Here is an 18,422-nt window from a genome sequence, read left to right on the forward strand (position 1 = left end):
TGGACGTGCTTGCCATTCAAGTTGGATTGTTGGAACGTTTTTAGGTGTTTTCATTCTTTTGTTTTCAATGTCTAAATTTGTTTATCTTTGCCTTGTGAGTATAAGGAACTAAACCCCCCCTAGCTAGGGGGGAATTCAAAGCCATGAACGTACTTGCAATATGAATTGATTACCTTCAGTTGTGATTTCATAAGTTGTGAATTCAATTTGTTTAACTGCTTGATTGATAACTTATTCGTGTGTGTTTATTAAGAGTGCACATTTAGTTTGCATGCATGAATATGATACTAGAGTATAAGGGAGTTTCACCTAATAGTTACAAACTTATATTCACAAGTAGTGGAGGTCGCTTATAAACGATTGCGTTAGATGAATTCTTGGGAAGAGTTTCATGCTCATCATAGTAACAAATGCCTCGTCAATACTTATAGTTTTCATAATGCTTAATGATCTTTGATTGTATCTTTATTGTGCTGTTCACGAAAAGGACTTTTGAAGAATGCTTGAATTGTTGTATGCGTTTTCCCATCCAACTCAATAACTTAAGGAGAACTTGAAGGTTAATTTAAGCGGACTTAATTAACCTGGGGTGTTGAGTTTCATGATTTATCAAAAGAACAACTGAAAATTGGTTTATGTGCAAGTGTGTCATGTGTGGAGAAGAACCCTCTAGCTAGCCCATCATCCATAGTTTACCCAAATTCGTCCAAAATTTGTTTTAGTTTACAATCTGTTTATTTTGTTTTCAAATTCGTCAAAATCAAATCCCCCTTTACCTTAAAGTGTTTTATTAGTCAAAGTCTATTTTGATTTGTGTTTTTAAGTGTCTTGAGTCAAGTTAGAACCTAATTTCGTCCAAAACCATCCTTAGAGTCAGTTTAGAGTCTAATTCATTGTTTTAAGCTGTTTTGAGTCTTTTTAGTTTGTATTGCATCTTTTGAGTCTAGTTTGGTGTTTTAAACTTAATTTTATGTTCTAAAGTCAGTTTCAAGTGTTTTAGCAATCCCTCATAATCCCCGACCTAGAACGATCCCTACTTACATTCTTTACTACAATTGACAACAAGAGGGTTTAATTTGTGTGTTAAGATAATTTTCGCATCACCTCCCATGTATTGTTCTTTTGTAAAGCCAAAATTTCCTCATCCATTGCTTTTGCCCACTTTGGATCTTTTAGAGCTTCCTCCACTCGAGTTGGTACTTTAATTGAATCCATATTGTTCACCAAGGTTTGGCGTTCCGGTGCAAGACCACTACATGAGACATAGTGGGCTATTGGGTACTTCACCTTTCCTTCCAGAGAGAATCTATCAGGTGGCACACCTCGATTTTGTCTTGGTGGCAACCTATATATATTTACATTATAACTTGTGTTAATTACATAATCATCTACGATACTTACCTCAGGTATATTCAAAGAAGATGTATTGGACGACACATTGGAGTTAGAGAGAGGGGAAAGCACATTAATAGTTTTGGTATGTGGCTGCTGCAACTGTATACTGGGCTTGGCAGATCCCTATCGTGACTGCTCAGAAACTGCAGTCTGTCGGGTAGGCTCGGCAGAATCCTCCCTTGACTGCTTAGACTTGGCAGTCTGCTGGGTATTTTGTTCATCATGAGGCACGGCATGAACCTCAACATTCGCATGCTCATCAAAAATTACAATAGCACGTTCGGTGCTACATGAAATTGTGTCTCCTCCTAGATCCAACCACTCCAGATTACCAATAGTGTTCTCCCCCTGGTGATTTGAAGATAAGCGCACAGAAGGATAAAAAAACTCTAATTCAGAAAAGGTCACATCCATGGTTACATACATATGCTTAGTCTCAGGGTGATAACACTTGTAGCCTTTTTGATGAGGTGAGAAACCCACAAACACACACCGTAAGGCACACAGATCCAACTTGGTGTGATGAATTTTCTGAATATGCACATAAGCGACACACCCAAATACTCGAGGAGTGAGAGTATGAGTCGACACTACTGGAGCATGTTGAGTGAGTACTTGAAGAGGTGTCTGAAAGTTCAGAACCCGAGAGGGCATACAGTTAATCACATAGACCGCATAAGTAACAGCTTCAGGCCAAAACATCTTAGGGATAGAGGCTCCAAGCAAAAGAGCACGTGTTGTTTCTAAGATGTGGTAGTTTTTCCGTTCAGCAACCCCATTCTGTTGCAGGGTATAAGGACAAGTCGTTTCATAGAGAATGTCGCCATCACGAAGAAACTCTGACAACTCACAAGCAATGTACTCACCACCATTGTCAGAACGTAATACTTTAATCACAGATGAATATTGTGTCTGAATCATCTGAGAGAAAAACCGAAAGACTATACCAACATCACTTTTATGTTTCAACACATATAGCCACGTCATACGCGTGCAATCATCAACAAATGTAATAAACCATTTAATTCCCGAAGGAAGAACAACTGGAGAAGGCCCCCAAACATCAGAGTGCACAAGTTCAAACAGCAAGGACCTTTTATTCATACTAGAAAGAAACGAAGCACGATGGCTTTTAGCAAGAATACATACTTCACAATGTAAGTCTGATTCATTTATTCTACTAAATAAACTAGGCAACATAAGCCGTAAATATCCAAACGATGCATGCCCTAACTGACGATGCAATAACCATACTTCTTGCAAACTACTAGCATGTGATGCTCGAACTGCATTAGCCCTGCCTGAAACGACGTCATCCACATAGTACAACCCCTATCTCTTAGTGCCACGTCCAATTATCTCTTTGGTCCGAATATCCTGAAGTAGACAAAAGGACGGATACATTAGAACAACACAATCCAATTGTTCAGTGACTTGTGGTATTGATAATAAATGATGGGACAATGATGGAACAAATAAGCAACGATGTAAGGGAAGAGATAGGGAGAGTTGCACAGTGTCGGCGCCACACACGGGTACAAGAGTCCCATTGGCAGTCACTATGCTTTTGGTGTGAGAAATTGTCATATATTGAAACAAGGTTTTATCATACATCATATGATCGGTTGCACCAGAATTAAGAATCCAACCAGTATGTTGATCACTTTCGGAGGCTAAGAGAACATGCCTCACAGTACCTGTATTGGAGGATGAATCACCAGGAGTAGCATGAGTCAACAAAGTTTGACTAGGATCCCTATAGCTAGCCCCGACCTCCTAAGCTGTTAGTGTAGCTGCGAAAAAAAAGGTACGGCCTCCATTGGATCCAACTGCTCCACGTTCCTTGGTACGCAATTTTTTCTTAAGTTCTGGAAACCAATCAGGTACACCATGCGTGGTAAAGCATGAATCTTCAGTATGGTGAGTTTGACCATAGAAAGTACACTTCAAATCATCTTTGTTTTCTCGGGTAAAGGGACGAGAATTGAACGAATGATTAGAAGAATTGTTAGGACGGGAAGTTGCAGGTGGCCGAGAGACTATGGCCATGGACGGCCCCCCTTGGTTATTATTCCCACCCATCATAGTGGCATGTCGTTGTGCTTCTCGCCTAACAACTGAAAACACTTCCTCGACAAATGGTAACGGTTGAGTACGTAGAATATCGCTACGTACTTTATCAAAAATATCATCCAAGCCCGCCAAAAAAGCATATACACGATCAATTTGAATTTCTTCTCGAAGTGTCTTAAGATCAGCAACACATTCCATCTTAATTGGTCTCCGTTGATCTAGCTCCTACCAAACGGACTTGAGGTCAGCACAATACACACCAACCGGCCGGCCCTCTTGACGAAGCCTGAACGACTTAACCTTCAACTCATAAATTTGAGAAATATCTGAACCATCATAATAGGTCCGAGCCACCTCCTCCCAGACTTCTTTAGCAGTACGCAGGTGAATAAAAAATCCCATGATAGCAGGTTCCATGGAATTAATCAACCACCCCTTTACTATGGCATTCCCAGTCTCCCACGTCTCATACTCAGCACTGTCTTTAGAAGGTTCCTTGGTACTCCCTGTCACGAAGCCCTTTCTACCACGTCCAGCAATATGCATCTCCAATACCTTGGACCAAAGAGGGTAATTGGAGCCATTCAACTTCACAGTGTTTGGCACAGCAGATGCATCGTTCTGAATAACAACGGGACTCAATACCATATTGTTAAGTGGTTTGCGGGAACCACCTTCCAACTTCATGGTTGAATCATCTTCAGCCATCTCGACTTATACACAGAATGGTTAATCACAGCACCGACAATTGATGATATCACTCACGGCAGCAACCAACCAAACAAGCGCTGCAATATTTCCACAAATCACGACAGCAGAGATGCTGCGACACATCCACCACTTCAGAACATAGCATCGGCAGTTTCTAGGGTTACAAGGCTCTGATACCAAAAAGAACTTTACGGGAATAGTTATTTTATTACTCCTTCAAAACTATATACATATACAACTCTTAATCCACAAGGAAACAAAATAAAACAGGATATAAACAAACTCCTTCCTAATAAAGGACTCCTAGTATTTACCCTATTTACATTCCCCTTTTTTTTGCCCAAACTTTTACTCACGTTTACAAAAGAGCAACTTGCTTCTAGTCTTTTCCTTTGCAATGACCAATCATATTGTCCCACCAAATATTTTATTTACACATGTTTTCTTGTGCTCTGAATAAAATTCGAATACGTGCCATCACCGAATAGCATCATTATTTCCTCGGTTGTTGGGGTTTGTACTCGAATAAGTGGATTGAGAGAAATCGACCGAGAAGCTTAGGAGTTCGCGGCAGAAGGCACAAACACATACATGCTGCCTCATCCCTTTGACCCACAGCTGGGTAAATTATATTTTTACAAATGCTTTGCGAGGCAGCATGCTTGTTAATTTTTGCAAGTCATCTTGCAAGTCAACAAGTCAGTATCTTTGGTGCCCTCTTTGTTTTCTTACGCATCGGCTTAATTAGCCAGATGATTAAGAAAATAATTTATTCCAAGCCGAATCAACAAACAGGAGGAGGCCAACAAAATGTCTGCCCCACATTTTCTTTACATCGGCTTGTATAGCCATATGTTTAAAATAATTTATTTATTATATATATATGTATATATATATATATATATATATATATTTTATTTTTTTTTAGCAGATGAAAATAAAAATGGTCGAACCATAATCAAGAAGAGGCCAACTATGCTTTATTCCAAGCCGAGATCTTTTTACATCAAAATTTTCACTTTGAGATTTTCCAAAGCAGAATAAAAGATCATCTGTAAATGTGTTCAGCTTGACGAAAGAGTTTTTATCATTGGCTGTCGAATGTGTTGAACAATTATTATGCCCCCCAGGCATAATAATTTTGTCAATTTAGGCTTTTAACTCGAACAACTTAGCCGAACGGGATTTCTCCATATCGGCCTTATCCCCAATAATCATATCAATTGGCGTGATTTTTTCGGCTAGGCCTATGTCTTCAATTACCATATCAATCGATGTGATTTTATGGTTTGAAGTCATGTATTGGTCTTGTTCATAATTGGAGCACTCATCTGACGAATCATTTTCTGAGTCAATTTGTGGCTCAGAAACTTGAACATTTTCTTCTAGGCCTACCACACTTTCATTCTCGACCGAAAAATAGGTGGCCTTTGTTCTTCGGCCAAATTAAGAATTTTCTTAGGCCGAATATTGGTTGTGGTTGGAGCGAAAATTTGCCCCCCGGCCTCTTGCCTTTCAGAAATTCTTCCCAATCTCTCGAAGAGTTGTTTTTGCTTCTTTAATAGGCGATGACACTCATCCCATGAAGCCTGATCGAGATAGATCATGTGAACTTCGTAGTTTTAGCACTGTGTCCCACTAGGCGTGCCAAAATGTTGACCCTAAAAACTACCAAGCCTACATGGCGTGCAGACCGAGTAATCTATAAGCTAACTACGTCCTTCGGTTGTGTGCGGGGCGTGCCAACTCATCGGCCGAGCTCGGTCGAGGAGTAAAATATGTTGATGTTGCGTTGGATGCGCGGCAGACTTCTACGTCTTGCGATTGCGGCCGAAGAAGGAACACGTCTCGGCCTCCTAGGTTCTCAAACCTGAAGACAAGGCTATTATTCTTACGAAGTTCACAAATTGTCGTCATCAAATTCGGTCACTATAATGGTATTCGTCAGAGTAAACTCACGCCGTATCGACACCAAAGTGTAAGGGCAAAAATACTCAAAGCGGATATAAGTCTTATTAGTAAACGTGGTTCGGTCGTCGAAGTGCCGAACTCTAAACCCCACTTGAAAGTATCCAATCATAAAATAACTCGGCGTGCTATGTGCCGAGCCCAATAAATTGTAACACCTCACTTCATCGAGAAGGCTAATGAGATGACCTCAACCAACAAGGATTCGGAAATCCTTCTCGACCGAGACTTGGATAGATAACCAGTTGCCCTCGACACAGTGCTGTCGATGCCAACTGAAGATGCTGCAAGATCGGTTGGTTCTATGGCGACAGTGCTGTTTATGCCAACTGAAGATATCACCGGTTGCCTTCACAGTGCTGTTTATGCCAACTGAAGATGTGTCGACGAAAAAGAAAAGAAAAAAATCTCAAGGTTGTTGAGAGAATTTGCGCAGGGCAGTTGTGTGTTGAATTGGAGGGGCTTTTTTGTCATTGCCACTGCCTCTATTTATAGATTTTGTAATGCTCAACCACTGAAATAAAGTATTCCAGTTCCATTCTAACTCTCAGCATCAGGATATTGTGATAAAGAACCTTTTTGATAATATCCCTCAAAGTCAAGATTCCTCGGGTCAATATCGTGTGCTCCTTTCATCTTTGCAGAACACCAATCTAATCCAAAGATTGTTATAATATTTAAATGCCATGGATATCTGTCATCCAAATTCCATGTACCAATGATATTCTAGTTTGCATCGTTATCTTGACTTCAAACCATGCGTCTTGACCATTCAAACCTTATCTTAATGCATCATCACCATGCTGCACAATCTGATAATAGAAGTCCCAAGTCTATTTGAATTGTACTGCTTCCAGTATAAGAAAATATCAAGATAATTTGTTAAACGATAATTATTATGATAAAAATCATAATATTATCTTTCAATAATAACAAAATTATCTTCATTTTTCATCCGATGGTTGGGAGCTATACTCATTCAACGACCTCGATCGCACGGGTCGATGATGTAAATTTGGGTCCAAACAAGAGCTTAACTTCGAAATTCGCCACTATAATCATGTAAATCATAGATCAAAATTTAACTGTTGATTGTTGTTTACATTTACGCTTCATTGTTCTCATCAAATTTTGTTTTTTCAGATTTTCGTTTTTGAAAACTTGATCTATTAGAGGATGCAGGAAGATGAACGGTTTGGATCGTTGATATTATATTCAGAGTTTTACGGTTAGTGAAAATATTGCTTGATGTTTATAAAGTTTCTACAAACTATATGACATCGACTCATATTTCAGTTAACCGTAAATATCAAAACATGATATTAAAGATATGAACCGTTCATATTCTTACATCCGCCATATGATCATGTTTTCAAAAAAGAAAATTTTAAAAATGAAATTTAGTAAAAAGAATAAAGCGTAAATGGTAATCGACGGTTAAATATAAATTTAAGGTTTATGAATTATAGTGTTGGATTTCGAAGCTGACCCCTTCATGAAAGTTGTAAAGTTTGTCACTATGAGTGATTGTATATTTTTTTTATATTTTTTACACTTCTGCAATAATTATTATTAATTTTATTAATTTTTTCCTCAAATAAAAAACATTATTCATGAAGGTTTGGAGGATTTTAAAAATCTAAACGATAATGTAAGTATAACCATTATCTACTTGTGGAGGAATAATGATGAATCATGAGTGTTTATATATTCTTTCACATTTTTCATACTTGTATGTATGTCTTCTTAGTTCTTGCCTATACAAATACTATATTAGTTTATTTTAATTTTGGACAACAACATGTTAAGTAAAATTTATCCTAGTAATGATAATAAGGAACTCTTATAATAAAAATAAATAATGACTAAAACTTTTTTTTTTTAACTTATATACAATAATAATACAAAACTATATATTTAATATAGAATATATTGTATATATTAATATGACAATTGTATTTTATAATAAATCTTTTAGTAATTAAACTTTAAAATTATCAAAATAATTTTTTTCTTAACGGGTCGAAACGCGTTACCCACGTGCTACCCGAAACTCCTTATTTTCGTGTCGTTTTTGTGTCGTGTCACCGTGTCATATTAGAAACTACCGGGTCTAATTACAAGTCAAATCATTCTCACAGATCTCTTCCCTCTCCTCTTCCCCCCACCCTTTTGATTCTCTTTCGTCTCTGCAGTTCCTAGGTCATAATTCTATGTAGCTTGCTACATGTACAACTTTGTCACGTGTGTATTTTTCGGCCTGATCAAGATGCTTAATTGTTTTACTAATTACATGTAAGTTGGTGGAAATTAGTCGAAGATTTTGGTCGAGTTAACTGAGGTGAGTAATTTTGCAAGCCGGATAGAGGGTGAGTTCGATTAAAATTACCAGACCTTATTGTGTAGGTGGGATTGGAAAAAAAGTCACATATGTTGGCATGGTTATGAGTTTGATTACCAAATGGGGCGACGTAGGCCTAAGATAAAACGATGATGAAGGAATTTGATTATCGGGTTTTAAGACTAATCAAGTTTTCGATCATCTGCCTCTTCATTCTTGTTCCATCCACTTCTGCAGATGAAGGTAAGCAAATTCATGGTCATCATTAAGAGATTAACAACGTAATTAAGGTTTTCAGATTTTGTACATATTCTGTAATTGTATTTTAATAACTTTAGTCCGTATTTAATCCTGCGAGACTCAATTCCAAACCTTCTGATATGATCAAGAAATTAGGTAGAAAGAAAATGAGTTAAAACTCTTGTAGTGGATAGCTTGTTCTCATGCCATAATATTGGAGATCAATGACCTAACATTAAGCAACGGCAGATCTTTTCAAAGATGTGAAACAAGGGTTTTCGAAATTTAGTCACATATATTTCGATTGTTCCTAACATGTTCCGGAGTATGCTTAATTTCACCCCAATGTTCTTAACAAGAATTAATTTAGTATCTGCTTTGTTATGCAGGCAGATTTGTGAGCATTGCGTGCTGCGGGGAATCGAATTACACGGATAGCAGAAACATTAGTTGGATATCGGACTATGAACAGTTTCCTAATACCACAAGCTGTTACACAAGAGCTCAGTCAGAGGTAGACTACTCCGGTTACAACAGAAGTAGAGTATTTTACCAGAATTCAGGCCAGAAAAGATGTTACAAGCTATCAACAGAGAAGGATGAAGACTATCTGATTAGGGCTACATTTCTATTTGGACACATTTGGGGCTCTAGTTTTTCGGTTTGGTGTGACCCCGATTGCTGTCGTAGATTCGTCGGAGGACTTGTCGGTGGTTGAAGGGATTTTTCGAGCTACTGAGGATGACACATATCTGTGTTTGGTGTATGGCAAGGGAGCTCCTTATATTTCAGAGCTTGAGCTGAGGCTTCTGCAGGATTTGAAATACTATTTAGAGAACTTCCCTTCAAGTGTTCTGAAATTGGTTACAAGAAATAGTTTTGGAATTACAAAAGATGATATCAGGTATGCTTTCTTCAAAACCAAGGATCAAGGATGTTAGCTTAAAAAAAAGTGTAATTAAACAAAGTATAGAAACATGGAAACATGACGATTATCTTTTCTTTACTCACAGAATTCAATCATCAAAACTCAAATACATACCTTAATTTATGTGACAAACAATGAAGATTCAAATTGAAATGCAAAGGATAAAACACACTGCTTTAACTAATTTCGTTAAATCCATATTTGCAGACCTGAATGCAAAAGGAAGTAGTATTTAAAATTATGTCAAACTTAAGTTGAGAAACCCACATGTGAACTTATGTATACTATCCAATCCAATGCAATTTTGCTCACTTTGTAGTGGTGGCTCGTGACATGTATCTAGAAACGAGGAATATTGTACTAGTAACAAGGGGTATGCTATGTACACATCCTATTTTACTTCTCACACACCCCTTGATAATTTCTGTCCGTTGATCTTCTTCAATTCATCCGATCCGACGGCCGAAAATTAAAAATGTGTGTGAGAAGTAAAATGGGGTGTGTGGATATCACACCCCAATAACAAAATGAACAATGACGTGTAGAAATTATACTTTTTATGTAGGGTGTGATATCCACACACCTTATTTTACTTCTCACACACCTTTTTAATTTTCGGCCGTTGGATATGATGAATTGAAAAAGATCAATGGACATAAATTATTAAGAGATGTGTGAGAAGTAAAATATCCGCACACCCCTTTATGTATTATGGAAGCATAAATATTACTCTAACAAATTACAAAGCTTTGCCAAAGATTATTAGACACTCACCACCCACCACTTCTTCAACGCTCAATTAACTTCTACGACCATGTAAAAACAATAAAATAAAATAAAATTGTTATACCACATTAATTAAACTGTGTTGCTAAAGATTAGTAGACACTTACTACCCATCGCTTCTTCAACACTCAATTAACTTCTACGACATGTAAAAAGACAAAAGTATAAATAAAATTGTTAAACCACGTCATTGTGATGCAATGAGTCACATGTCACATACAATGCATGATATTCATGAATTATACATCATTACATTAGTAAATGATGTAGTATGAAAGTCTTAAAGGAACTTTTTTCACAATTAAAAGCTGAAAATCATATGAGCAAATGTAAGTTAAGTAAGTTCATCGGGACAATAGTTTCTTCTCATTGCAACCAAGTCTGGTCGCCTTTTTCATATAACAATGCATTATTAAACCAAAATGTAATGAACCTCTACCGTGCATTGGTCTCACTACCCATTCTAATGACATGACTATGAATTGGGTTGGTCATTTTCAGGTATCCAAATGACACAAATGACAGAATATGGAAATCAAATTCAAGTGCCGACCCAGGATGCGGAACCTATCACACATCACAACCCAACGTCTCCATTTCCGGCAACGCCACCGCGTCTCCGCCTCTGCAAGTCCTGCAAACAGCTCTAGCGGCTACAGACAGTTTGCGTTTTCTCCACAATGGCCTCCCCACAGAAAGTTACCAGTACCTCGTGTTCCTCTACATCTACGAGGTCGATCGGACGGTCCAAACCGGCCAAAGGGTGTTCGATATTTTCCTCAACGATGAGATAAAAGAAGGGAGATTTGACGTCTCGGGAAATGGGTCCAATTACAAGGAGCTTGCTTTCACTGTCATGACAAATGGGTCCCTGAATTTGACTTTGGTTAAGGTCTCCGGGTCGGAAAATGGACCCATTTGCAATGCTTATGAGATCTTGCAGGTGCTCCCGTGGCGTCCAGAGACTACTAAAAGTGATGGTAAGTTGGGTTTTTTTTTTTCACTGGAATTTGCAGTTTCCAATTGGGTGTTTGTAGTAATTAACTGGGTTTTATACAGTGGAAGTGATTTTGGAGGTGAAGAATGAGATGCTGAAGAATAACCAAGAGATTGAAGTTTGGGAGGGTTGGGCTGGAGACCCGTGTCTACCAGTTCCATGGGATGGTATTACATGTGAATCCATTGATGGGTACAGTATCATTACTGAACTGTAAGTTATTTGTTTCCATTTTCTTAGAAGTTCTGCAAATGGCTTACATGGAATCATGAGAATATGGTATTTGTATTAAATTATACTAGTTTTCAGTGCTGTGGGATACTTTGGGAGTGAAGTTTTATCCTTTTTTTTCTTTTTCTTTTTTTTTGTCAAAAATGTATTGTTAAAGACCTTAAATCCACAACTCCTTGTGGAAAAAGTTGAAAACCATAATAATATAAGATTTGATTGCAAAGTAGGGAAAAGAGGATAGTTATCAGCTTTGATTGGAAATTGATTATTGATTAGATTAATTGCTTTTGCGCATTTCATTTTTAACTTTCCTCAGTTTTACGAATTTCAGGGATCTTTCGTCAGGCATTCAGAGGGGGTTTGATCATAAAAGCTTTCTTAAAGGGCCAGTTCCTTCAAGTATCACTAAGCTGAGCCACCTAAAAGTCCTGTATGTTTGAAGCACCGTTCTATTTGGGCTTTCTCATGTTTCACTTGACTGAGTAACTGTACTCTAATTTCAATGCATTGCTCTCTTTTGTTTGTGATATGTAGGAACCTCAGCCACAATGACTTTACTGGCAACATTCCAGCATTTCTTCCTTCCTCCCTGCTGACCTCAGTGTAAATTTCTCTTTCACATTCAGTTTTGAAATGATGGCAGTTTCAGTTGGTGATTTAATAAATAGTTATCCAACTCCACCAATGGAATACTAACATTTGGAATAGAGATTCTAAAGATTGTGAACAGCCTGCATCGCTTAGGTAGAATCATTTAAGGCCATTGTGTGATGTATAGGAAAGGCCTCCATACGTTACTTACTACCGTTGCTTACTACCATTGTATACCCAGTGCACAAGGCTCCCGCTTTACGCAGGGTCTGGGAGAGGTGAATGTCGGCTAGCCTTACCCCCATTTTATGGAGAGGCTGCTCCCAAGTCTCGAACCCGAGACCTACCACTCATGGGCGAAGGCACTTGCCATCGCACCAAGTGCGACCTCTGCTTACTACCATTGTGTAATCCCCAAATATTGCATGATACAAACCAATGATGTTAAGCGTCCTAGACTGACTAAATCCATAAATGTGGCCTTGAGCTGTAGGAAAGTGTCCTTTCTTACACAGATCAACTGTGGCATACTTGTGCTGGGCATCCTTAGGAAGATAACACCCCAAATATTGTGCTGATACTAAATTTACAAGGACATTCCCACATTTCAAACTTGTATATTTGCATGAAAACATACCATATTAAAATTCTAAAATATCTACTAGAATTCGTGGAAGTAAAAAAGTTGTTAGTTTTTTGCACTTTCCTCTTTTTATACTTGAATCGTCAAGTCACAGTTTTTTTTTTTTTTGGCACTCTCTATTTGGGATAATGTGATCTGCTGAATATGATGACTGGCCTTTGATACTGGATCTTTTGATTCTATAGTTTAGCCTAAAAAAGTTGTTAAAACTAGCTGTTTACCTTTTATGGTTTCAAAAATTCTTTATGTACTTCTCTTCAATTTTAAGTATTCTGAACGGACCTAATTCTGTATGACTCATTTTTTTTATTGATTACCTTCATATCATCAGGGATCTGAGCTTCAATGACCTTTGGGGGTCACTTCCATTATCTCTTATCTCACTGCCACATTTGGATATACTGTAAGCTCTTCTATATTCTTTGTCTCATATGAGTCTAGCTACATAACATTAGACATGCCTCCATAAATTCATCTCCATGTGGTTCATCGACGGAAATCTCAGGTGCAACCCTCATGTTGCAAAAGATATTCCCTCCAGTTTCAATGGCTCAAAACTTACCACGGGGTACAATTTTTATTTTCTATGCATCCATACGAAATTTTTGGATTGAAGAATAACTAAAACTAAAAGTATTTGAAAAAAATCTGAAATTTGTATCTCTATAATACAGCCAAGAAAGTTGCAATGCTCAAGAAGCTTCTAATCAACGAATCATCATTGGTGCTGCTGCTGCATCTGGGTTTGTACTACTAACCATTGTAGTTGGGATAATTTTCTGCACTTGGAGACAAAACTTTCTACCTCAAGGAAATTTTGATATAAAAAGACATCATCATATGACAAAGAGTGAGTGCATTAGATGCTTAATTGTTCTTGGTATCGCACTTATACTTCTAGGCTACGTTTGGGTGAGGTACATGGGATTCAAAGCCAAATTATAAAGAAAGGAATCACAAAATGTTGGGGGAGTAAGCAATACACCATAGAGCATTACAAAGGCATGTAAGAGGGGTTTGCAAATGACATCCTCCTAGGAGCGATTAGCTAATCCCTCTCATATGCCTTTGTAATGCTCATATGATGCATTTCCTAATCCCTCTCTATGCCTTTGTAATGCTCATATGATGCATTTCCTAATCCCTCCTATCCAGCATTTTGTGATTTTTTTCCTTTATAATTTGGCTTTCAATCCCATGACTCTGAAATCCCTTACCCAACCATATCCCTAACATTTCCACCACAATAAAAGGAATTAACAAAATTTTGCTTTCTAATAGTTCTTGCAGTTTTTAAGTTTAAACTAACACAAGTTACATGAAAATTATTGTGGACTTGATAACTAGTTTGTGAATAACATTTGCACATAATTAAAATAAATGCTTTTAATCATACATTGTATTCAAATTGTATTACCAATGTGAAATTTCAATTAGATCTTGGAACGAAAAATCCTATTTTAATTTTCTTTTACAATAATTTTTAGTATAATCACACCTTTAATGCATATAATATAGATAATTTGAGTTTTCAACACGTCTTGTAAACTTGTCACTTGTCAGAAGGTTACAAACTTTCGCTAGCTTGTTTTGGGACATGATTTTGCAAGTTAATCTGGAACCTACTTAGACATCACGTGTCAATATGACTGTTCTGTTATAGCTTGTAGAGTAGTTACGATGAATATACAAGGATACGATTAACATGTTTTTGACTCATCAACTGTAGTTATGACTGTTCTGTGACAGATTGACATATCCTTGTACGTTCAGTAAAGGAAAAACATGGGTCTGTTTATAATCTGCAAATTGAAGATGTTTTTCACAGTCAGGCTAGTTGAGGCACTGGTGGAATTGTATTTCGCTTTTTTAAATATGCAGCCTCTGAATATAGAAATCCTCAAACTGCAGATTTAATTTTCTCGTTACCAAGCATGGACGATCTGGTTATGAAGTCAATATCCATAGAGACATTTACTCTTGAGTACATAGAGGCTGCTACCCAAAGGTACAAGACCTTGATAGGTGAAGGAGGTTTTGGGTCTGTTTTCCATGGCACTTTAATTGATGGTCAGGAAGTGGCAGTAAAGGTTCGGTCAGCAACATCAACCCAAGGAACTCGGGAATTTGAGAATGAGGTTGGATACTCTATTTTTATTTTGAGCATTTCCAGTTATAGCTTTCAGTAATTTTATGGAACAGTCCTCCAGTTATCTACCATTTGAGCGTGGTAATAGTGTTCTTTGATAACTTGAATATCATTGTGTCTCTTCATTCTTCGAAAATATGAGAGTGACAGTATTGAGGGTGGGGTAAACACTTTGGGCGTGGTAATACCGTTACTCTTTGATAACGACTATAATAGGGGACTATTCATGTTTATACAAGAAATCATTTCTTTTCAACATTAAATTCCCATCTGTACCTAGTGTCTTGTTTTCTTATCGCCATAACCAACTGTCATTTGTGACTTTAATATGCCTTAAAATGTAAATGATAATTCTTTTGATGTGCTTTACAGCTAAATCTTCTGTCAGCTATACGCCATGAGAACCTCATGCCCCTTCTCGGTTATTGTTGTGAGAATGACCAAGAAATTCTGGTTTATCTATTTATGTCCAACGGCACTTTACAGGATTGTCTCTATGGTACTGGCTGAGTCACTGTTTCTTTCGATTCCTACCTTTCAATGTCATTTTTTTTTTTTAATACTGAAACCAATTATTAACAGGGGAAGCAGCAAAAAGAAAAATTCTGGACTGGCCAACCAGACTGTCAATTACTCTTGGTGCTGCTCGAGGCAAGTGATACAGAATATTCTGTATTATTAGCATATTCAGCCTTGGAAAATGTCCCCCAAGATCTCAAAAGATCACATCATGTATAGCTTAATTATACGTTTGAACATATACAAACCAAGACATTCTGGTATTTGACACATCTTCACAAATTAATTATTGGACCTTGGCATATGCAATTTCTTGTCCATTTAATTTCAATGTTCTTGTCCATTTAACCTTTTGCACACCCTCTGTCAATCATGACTGGCGATTTTACTTTAATTGGTCAATCTAACGGCTACAAAACAAGAGGTGTATATGAGGTGAGAAAGTTGTGTAAATAGCATTTCCCTAGATATATTCCCATGGATTGGCACTTGTTGTCTGGGGACCTTCATATATTGGAAGGACCTGAAAGTTGGCAACTCATTTTGTGCTTTAAGATTTTGGTCTGGCTTCAGTAAAGTTCCATGTAATAGCATTTTATGTTTGTGGCATACGGTACCTACTTTAAATTTTCCTCATGTTATAGCCTCATCTTCTGGTTGTTTTGTTGATTTCACAATCTTATCCCTTGAGCATTTGGAATATCAGAATCTCTGATGAGTGCTTTTACTGTTCAGGTTTGACGCATCTTCACAATTTTGCTGGTCGTTGCATTATACATAGGGATGTGAAATCAAGTAATATACTTTTGGATGATAGCATGACTGCCAAGGTGGCAGACTTAGGTTTTTCAAAATATGCTCCTCAAGAAGGTGACAGTTGTGCTTCTCTGGAAGTAAGAGGGACGGCGGGATACTTGGATCCGGAGTAAGATTGCTTCGTCAACTTATACCTTTGGTTTTTTTAAATTTTTTTGGGCCTTTAAATTTTAGTTTGGTTTATAATTATATTTACAATTGGTATGGACTATCGATACGTCGAACTGCAAGAACACTCAAATATCAATTAAGGTAGGACAGAATGAAAATGAAAGATGATAGAAACAAAAGAAGGGAGGTTGAGGAGGGAAAACAGAGAGAGAGAGAGAGAGAGAAGTGAAAATTCAAAGAGAAAATTGAAATAGATAAAAATAAGGTATCCTCAAATCTATATACCAGAACATGAAACCATATAATATTACGGTCCATTTATCATATGGATGCAATCCGAAGTGATATGACTCTTAAAGTGCTTAGGAATTAACATAATAATTCAATTGAGAAAACCCCTACACAAAAAAATAAAAATAAAAATAAAAATAAAATAAAATCTTGGATACGAATCCAGAAAACTTCTGAGCTCACATCTGCTTACAAAATAAATCTTGTTTCTTTTATTATATATGTAACCACTGTACTCTTGATGAATGTAGTACATGGACAATTCAGGAACCTTTGAAGATAATAACTGCTAAATATGCTCCTAGCTTTTGCGCATTGAAGTTTTCATGTAGTGCAAGAAGAAAATTAAGCCATAGAAAATATTTAACAGAACCTGGTACTACATGACCCATCATCTATCAGCAAAAAGTGATGTTTTTAGCTCTATCAGCAAAAAGTGATGTTTTTAGCTTTGGTGTCGTTCTGCTTGAAATCATAAGCGGTCGGGAACCTCTGAACATACACTGGCCACGCCCCGAGTGGAGCTTGGTTGAATGGGTATGTTTAATCATGTTTTATGACGCCAGAGACCCTTGATCCATTTAATGTTCCTAACCTAGATGTTTTGCTTAAAGCTCAATGACCTTTTGCATCAGTCTACACTTTCAAACTGGCCGAAAACTTTTCTTTTCCATCTCCTCTGGAGATTAATTATCATTGTGAAGCTTCTGAAGGAAGTTATCATAATCAGCTCGTAAGTGAAAACTAACAAAGAGACAACTTTTCATGCAGGCAAAATCCTATGCAAGGGAATCAAAGATTGATGAAATTGTTGACCCGAACATAAAAGGAGCGTACCATGCGGAGGCCATGTGGAGAGTAGTGGAGGTTGCATTGTCATGTATTGAGCCCTTTGCCGCGTCACGACAAAACATGATTGAAGTCGTAAGGGAGCTAGAGTTTGCTCTGATTATAGAGAACAATGCATCGGAGTACATGAGATCCATAGAGAGCTCGGGATCCAATCACTTTTCTTCCATGGTGATGGAGAGAAGGATTCCGCCACCCACTCCTTCAGAACCTTCACCTATTGTCACAAATGGCTCCTCCAGAGCCAAGATAGTGAATGGTTTTATGAGATTTTCATCCGTTTGTGAATGATTTGTTTTGTTGCTTGGCATTATGAGATTTTCATCCGTTTGTGAATGATTTGTTTTGTTGCTTGGCATAAGTGATAAAGGAGAGAATTAGAGTAATTTCCAAATGCTCTTTTTGAAATTTTGCACCTTCTTGTGTAATATATTTTCCTTATCCTTTAACATTCAAGTAACCTACGCAACGCTAATATATTTTGCTACCAAAACCATTGCCATTGCGGGTTATACCTAGCAAGTCGTCTTTGAAAGGAGAAATTCTTTGGTCTGGATGTCCGTATATGGACGCCAATCGCAAAAGGACCGGTGGGCACACAATATAAGAGTGAAGTGTTTTGTGTGTGGTATGGTCGTCTGGACCAAGAATTTCTCTTATCACGGGACCAAGAATTTCTCTTATCACGGAAAAAAGAAAGAAAGAAAAGAAACCGAGCATGCAATTACTTGCAAGCCTACATATTAAATCTTTTATCATGGCTTATTCCCTTGCAAGGTAAGC

At 37.4% G+C, this 18,422-nt stretch overlaps 1 pseudogene; it reads left to right on the plus strand.

Annotated features, from left to right (window-relative positions):
• The first annotated feature begins 8,392 nt into the window (after window positions 1–8,392).
• LOC126603651 (nodulation receptor kinase-like) lies at window positions 8,393–18,132 on the plus strand (annotated as a pseudogene).
• Window positions 18,133–18,422: the final 290 nt, after the last annotated feature.

This window comes from Malus sylvestris, chromosome 15 (assembly GCF_916048215.2).
Source record: "Malus sylvestris chromosome 15, drMalSylv7.2, whole genome shotgun sequence".
NCBI lineage: Eukaryota > Viridiplantae > Streptophyta > Magnoliopsida > Rosales > Rosaceae > Malus > Malus sylvestris.